The following is a 7,777-nucleotide window of genomic DNA, read 5'->3' on the forward strand; positions in this document are numbered from 1 at the left end:
TAATATTTAGGTCCTTAATCCATTTTGCATTATTTTATATATATGGTGTGAGTCTTCTTTCTTTTTTTGGGGGTATGAGTAGCCAGTATTCCCAACACCGTTTCTTGAATAGACTGTTCTCACGTAGCTGGAAGTGCTTGACAGACTTGTCAAAAAGTCACTTGACTGTACATGTAAGGGTTTATTTCTGAGCTCTTGTTTCAGTTCCATTGGTCAATGTATCTGTCTTTATGCCTGTACCACTCTGCTTTTACCACTATAGTTAAGTATTATGCTTTAAGGTGAAAAGTGAAAGATCCCAACTTTGTTCTTCTCTTTTAAGATCTGTTTGGCTATTCAGGGTTCCTAATCGTTCCAAAGAGATTTGATAATTGGTTGTTCCAATTCTGCAGGGAAAAAAAAAAAGGCTGTTGGGATTTTTATTGGGATTGTGTTGAATCTGTAAATCAGGCTGGGTAGAATTGATATCTTTATGATACTTAGTCTTCTAATCCATGAACCCTGAATATCCTTCCATTGTTTTAAGTCTTCTTTGATTTCTTCTAGCAGTGTTTTGTAGTTTTCTGAATACAGGTCTATTACATCTGTGATTAAGTTTATTACTAAATATTTAATTGTTTTTTTTACTATTATAAAAAGAATTTTTCTTTTCTGATTTCCTCCTCAGATTTCACATCAGTAGTTTAAAGAAACGCTTTTGATTTTTGCATATTAATTCAGGATCAGCCCACTTTACTGAACTCATCTATTAGTTCTTGTAGGTTTGTTGGGGATTTTTCAGGAGATTCTACATATAGGAGCATATCATCAGTGAATAGCAAAAGTTTTACTTCCTCCTTTCTTATTTGGGTGTCTTTTATTTCTTTATCTAGCCTATTTGCTCTAAGTAGAACTTTGACCCCATATTAAATAACAATGTGACAGAGGGCAACCTTGTTTTGTTTCTGATTTCAGTGGGAAAGCTTTCAGTCGTTCACCACTGAGTACAATACTAGCTATAAGTTTTTCATGTATGCACTTTACCACATTGAGAAAGCTTCCTTCTATTCCTATATTTTGGAGTGTGCTGTTTTGTTTTTTTAAATCATGAAAATGTGCTGTGTTTTGTCAAATGCCTTTTCTACATCAATTTACAAGTTCATGTGATTTTTCTTCTTCAATTTATCAATAAAGTGTATTACACTAATTAATTTTCTTGTGTTGAACCACCCTTGCATGCCTGGGATAAAACCCACTTGATTGTGTTGTATAATTCTTTTAATGTGCTTTTGGATTTTTTTGCAAATATATTGTTGAGGATTTTTGCATCTATAGTCATTAGAGATATTGGCCTATAATTTTCTTTTTCGTAGTATCTTTATCTGGTTTTGGTATTAGGGTGATTTTGGCATCATAGATTGAGTTAGAGTTCTTTCCTGTACAATTTATTTTTGGGAGAGCTTGAGCAAGATTGATATTAGTTGTCTTTGAATGATTGGTAGAATTCCTCTTTGAAGTCATCTGGTGCTGTGTTTTTCATCTTTGGGAGGTTTTTGATGACTGTTTCTATCTCTTTGCTTGTCATTTGTTGTTGAGATCTTCTATTACTTCTAGCCTTAGTGTATGTGGTTTGTGTGTTTCTAGGAATTTGTCCATCTCCTCTACATTGTCTAACATCTTGGCACACAGTTTTTCATAGTATCCTCTTATGATCACTCTTATTTATATGGGAACAGTGGTAATGTCCCCACTCTCATTTCTGGTTTTATTTATTTGAATCTTTTCTCTTTTTATCTATGTCAGTTTAGCCAAGGATTTGCTGATTTTTTTTTTTATCTTTACAAAGAGCATACTTTTGGTTTTATTGATTCTCTCTATTGTTTTTTGTTCTCAATTTCATTTATTTCTACCTCAGTCTTTACTATTTCTTTCCTTTAGCTTGGTTTGGGATTAATTTGCTATTCTTTCCTAGTTCCTCCAGGTGTACAGTTAGATCTCCCATTTCACCTCTTCTTTCTTTTTTATTGTAAGTATTAAGGGTTACAAATTTCCTTTTCAGCACTGACATTGAAATGCCTCATAGGTTTTGATATATTGTGTTCTTATTTTCATTCATTTCAAGATATTTGCTTAATTCTCTTGCAATTTCTTATATGACCCATTAATTGTTTAAGACTATGTTGTTTAATCTCATGTAGTTATGAATTTTCCCTTTTTCCATCCATTATTGATTTCTAGCTTTATTTCTTTATGATCAGAGTGTTTTGTATAAATTTAATCTTTTTAAATATATTGAGACTTGTCTTATGACCCAACATATGGTCTATCTTGGAGAAGGATAAATGAGCTCTTGAAAAGAAAGTATATCCTGCTGTTTTAGGGTTCAATGTTCTATAGATGCCTGCTAGGTCAAGTTGGTTTATAATTTTACTCAAGTTCTCTGTTTCTTTACTTATCTTGTGTCCAGATGTTCTATCCAATACTGAGAGTGCTGTGTTGAAGTTTCCAAGTATAATGATACAGACATATGTTTCTCCCTTCAGTTTTGCCAGTGTGTGCCTCATGTATCTTGGGGCATGCAGGTTAGGTGCATAAATAATTAGTATAGCTATTTCTTCTTGGCAAATTGTCCCCATTATTAATATGTAATTACCTTCTTCATTCCTCATAAGAGTTTTGCATTTGAAATCAATCTATTTTGTATGATGTTTGTATCACTACTCCAGCTCTTCTTTGGTTACTATTTGCATGGCCTATCTTTTTCCAACCTTTCCTTTTAATCCAGTTGTGTCCTTATCTCTGAGGTGGGTCACTTGTAGACAACATATAGGCAGCTCATATTTTTTTATCCATTCAATCAAGCTGAGTCTTCTGATTGGAGAGTTCAATCCATTAACAACCAATGTTATTACTGTAAAGGTATTACTTATTTCATCCCTTTTGCCTGTCTGCTCTGTTTTTGTATTTTTCTGTTGTCTGTCTTATTACTCTTCAGTTTATCCTTCCTAATAATCTTCACTTCTACTCTTTTCTCCAAATTGCTCACCCTTGTTTTTTTCCTTTCAGGTTGCAGCACTCCCTTTAGTTTCTCTTGTAATTCTAGTCTTTTGGTAACATATTCTAGAAGGTTTTTTTTTGTTTTGTTTTGTTTTTGTCTGTGAAGACTTTGAAGTCACTCTCATTTAAGAAGGACAGTTTTGACAGATGCAGAATTCTTGACTGGCAGTTTTTCTCTTTTAGTTTCTTAAATATATCATACCACTTTCTTCTCATCTCCATGGTTTCTGATGAGACATCAGCACTTAACCTTAATGATTTTCTGTTGTATATGACATTTTGCTTCTCTCTTGCTGCTTTCAGAATCCCCTCTATCTCTTATATTTCTCATTCTAAATAGTATGTGTTTCAGGGTAGGTCTGTTCAGATTTACTCCATTTGGGGTTCATGGTCCTTCTTGGATTTTGATATTTATATTTTTCATAATGGTGAGGAAGTTTCCACTCATTATTTCATCAGATATTATTTCTGCCCCTTTTCCATTCTCTTCTCCTTCTAGGATACCAATAATGTGAATATTTGTTCATTTCACATTATCATTTATTTCCCTGGAACTCTGTTTTATTTTTTCCATTCTTTTCTTTTCCTGTTCTCCAGTCTTTTCCAGTTCAAATGTTCTGTCTGCAAAATCAGCAATTCTGCATTCAAGTAATTTAAATATGTTCTGATGTGCCTTTAATGTATAATCTCACCCATCATGTCTTTCATTCCCATAAGGTCTGCTACTTTTCTTTCCAGTCTTTCAAATTGTTCTTTCTGTCCACCAAGTGTCTTCTTAATATCTTTTATTTCTTTTGTCATATTTTCTTTAAATTCTTTAAGAGATTTATGAGAGTTGTGTTATTATCACTGTTTTTCTTAAATCCTCTATCTTTTCAGGTTATTTAGTTAGTTACTTTGGCTGGGCCTTCTCTCCTATTTCTTAGTATGACTTGTAATTTTTTGCTCCTGTCTAGGCATCTGAATTGGTGAATTCACTTAAATGGCCAGTTTCTTTTCCTTGTCTAATTTTTTTTTCCCCCACAGCTCTTCTTTGATATTTGATTAAGCTTATCCTAAATCTTTAAAATTTCCTGGCTTAAGTTATCAAAATTGGGCAAGGAACACACTAATGGGTGCAGATTTTCTCCCAGGCATAGAATGCAGAAAGTTTTTATCTACGCAATCTACTCTAGCCAGCACATGGCTCTTGTTAACACACCTTTCTACAGCGGCGTTTCAGTCTGGGCTTTCCTGTGTTCCTGTGTTGAATCTCCAGCAGGCAGAGCCGGCTGGCCAAATTCACTGATGAAAAGTCCCCCAATACCTCCTGTTGTTTCACTTGATCCAGCTGGCAAGGAGGACGATGTCTGATTCCACTCAGTCAGCTTGAGTGAGCCAGGGGTTTTATTCCAACTTAATATCTTAGGGTCAGGAAAAGGGAATCCTCCTGGCCATTGTGGGGCTGATAAATCACATTTGTCATTTTGGCTTCATCATTTCTCAGTCCCACACCGTTTGGAGTTATGTAGCATCATCCTGGTCTGCTGACACCCAAAGCAGTTTCCTCGGAAAGCTTTTGACTGTTTTTCCACTGTTTTTGTGAGAGTATTTAGCTTGGCTTTTTAATCCATTACCATAATCCCCATTAATGTTTTATTGGTACAGAGTTTCTGTAAGGATGATGGACAAGTTTTGGAAATGGATGGCGATGACTGTAGCACAATATTTGTAATGCAGTTAACACCACTGAATTATATATTTAAAGTGGTTAAAATGGGAAAATTTAATTTTAATATATTTTACCAGAATAAATTTAAAAAGCCATAAGCTGCACAACACAGAGGGAATCCTAGTGTAAATTACATACTATTGTTAATAGTAGAATTATAATAATATTGTTTCAGCAATTGTAACAAAGATTACACTCCAATGTCAAGTATTAATAATAGGGTAAACTGCAGCTAAGCAATGTGTATATAGGAAATCTGTTCTTTCTGAATAATTTTTCTGTAAGCCTACAACAGCTCTAAAAAAAATAAAAGAAATAAATGAAAACGAGTGTAGGGTAATAGTTTAATATTTAAGAAAAAATGCATTTCTTAGTTTGTAGTATTCAATTTAGATTATTATTCAAACCATTTGATTCTCCATTATTACATACTAAATTAACAAAAAGAAAAACTGGTAACTTTGAATAGTAACTGTTTAATATATTTATAAATATTCAAATATCAGGATTATCTAATCATATGACCATTAATTTTAGGGGTCAAAGTTTTAGAAAGGTATTTCCAAAAGCTGTATATATCCTTTTATTTTCCACATTGAGAAAGTTTATATATCATTTGAATAGCATTTTGTAGAGATTCAATAACAAAAACAAAATAATCTCATATATATAATTTATCCAGTTGTTCACATCACCAAGAAAAATTCTAATTGTGCTTTCTTAAAGCAAAAAATACTTCAAAAATAGTCATCCTGCCATTTAAACACAGCTGAAAATTAATGCTTTCCTGCTTGGAACATCCCTCCTAATATTGTGACATTTTACTTTCAAAATAATAAGAAATATTCTCTCTTAAGCATGCATCTAATCATTCCCCAATACTTATCTTTGAAAATGAATACAAATTGAAAGATAGACAAAAAATTTCCATAAACAATTAAAAATAAAATTTTTTAAATGACATGTTTTTAGTTTTTTAACAAATAGAAATTTACTAGAAAAGCAGTGAGTACAAGAATTATTTCCTTTTGTTAGGTCAAATTATCAAAAGTATCAGGTAGTTTTATGAATTTGTAGAAAGAGTGCCTCCTTCTCTTTGTAACTCTTATTGATCTGAGGTTTTATTTAACACCACATTCTAAAGTATATTTTTCAAAACAAATTAGTAATAAAATGATAACCATGAAGCAACTTTTCTGTATTCAAGGTTACAGAAAAGGTCCACCTTAGCTTACTCCCTAAAGATTCTATTGATTGCAAGATAAATGGTAAATAAATGTTTGTTGACATATAGTAATCTTTGTCACTGTCCATGTTCTAAATAGTCTACAAGTTCTTTTGTATCTATTTCCAAAACATATAGAAAATATTTTTCTTTTCTTCATTTCTACCATTAGATTCTTAGGTTACGCCAAAATTTTTACTGGTATCCACTGTTGTCATAGTTTTCTGTCTTCCTTGATAACAATACTGTTTCCCTTCCATATGTAGATATTAATCCATAATAAACTACCCCAAAACTTAGTGGCTTAGTGGTAATGAAAAAATAATTCTACCTTTTCCATGAGTCTACAGAACAACTCGGTGGTTCTGATGATCTTGGCTGAGTTCTGGTCTTGGCTCAAGCTCACTCACTTATCAGTCAGCTGCCTTTTGGCTGATGTAGTAGGACCTCAGCTTAGACTAATAACTGTTCCATGTATCTCTTCATTCAGCATGTTAGGTCGGCATTTTTTCATTCTGATATAAGGATTCTGAAAGAAAGCAAAACTGTGCAATACTTTATGGGATTTAAGTTCAGATATGGAACACTTTCACTTTGCCACATTCTACCTGTCAAAACAAGTCTCAAGGCCAAGACAGATTTAAGGGATGGAGAAATAGAAAAGATGAGCATTGCTGCAAAGATGGATTGCAAGGAGTGTAGATATAGGCAGATTGGGGGTCATTGAAGTGCATTTGCAGTTAATTAATCTAACATGCTAAAATTTACCTTCAGCATAGCATCCAGAACTATATTTCTAGAATATAGATTACTGTCCTCCACAAATCCTTTTTAGATGATTCTCATAGAATATTCCAACCTCTTCATCAAGACCTACAGTCGGTCCTTTGTGAAATGGTTCCTGTCTTCTCTGATCTCACCTTCTAGTTCTCTCAGCTCTCTTCACATTTCTACCATCCTTGGGCTTTCTCCAGGCCTACTACCCTTTAGCAGAATCTTCCTTTGGTGATTTTCAGGTGTTATTATTCCTATTTGGAATGATCTCCTTTTTTTTTTTTTTTTTTTTTTTGTTCGTTCATGACTGGGCCCCTTCTTTCATTCAAGTTATTCAAGTTTGGCTCATGTATGACACCCTGAGATCTGATCACATCTGAAGGCTTTTATCACATGATTTTGTTTGAGTTTCTTTGACTTTACATGGGAATATACTTTTAAATGTTCTGCTTACTCTTCAACTTTGATCTCCTCCACTAGAATATAGCATACATAGAACAGGGAGATTTTCTATGAATTCATCAGCATATACCACTGATGCCAATCTCTCCAAAAAAAACCACAACATTTGGTAAACACTCATTAAATATTGTTAAATAATAAAAAGGATCAATAATTAAGATGAAAAAATACTAAATATACAAATATTCATGGACACACCAGCAAAGGAAATAAGTATAATATTGGGAACATTCCAGATATAGGGATATCCTGTTATTGGAAAATTTGAACATAGCAGAATTAAGTTCTTTCTGCACTCAAATATTTGAACACTTTCACCAAGTTCTGAAAGCTCTTTCTATTGCCATGAAAATTAGATGACACCATGAAATACCAAATTTTAGATTTGTTCCTGTAATAAAAGGAGATGCTATAAGGAACATTTTTAATCAACTGATAAAATTGTATGATGACAGTAAATTAAAGCATTCGTTTAAAATACACTAAAGTTGATAAATGTAGTATGAAATTCCCTTTTGTTAAGAAACACATACTTACATATTTAAGGATAAAGAGTCTGATGCATTCAA

Source organism: Dasypus novemcinctus, chromosome 2, assembly GCF_030445035.2.
Source record: "Dasypus novemcinctus isolate mDasNov1 chromosome 2, mDasNov1.1.hap2, whole genome shotgun sequence".
NCBI lineage: Eukaryota > Metazoa > Chordata > Mammalia > Cingulata > Dasypodidae > Dasypus > Dasypus novemcinctus.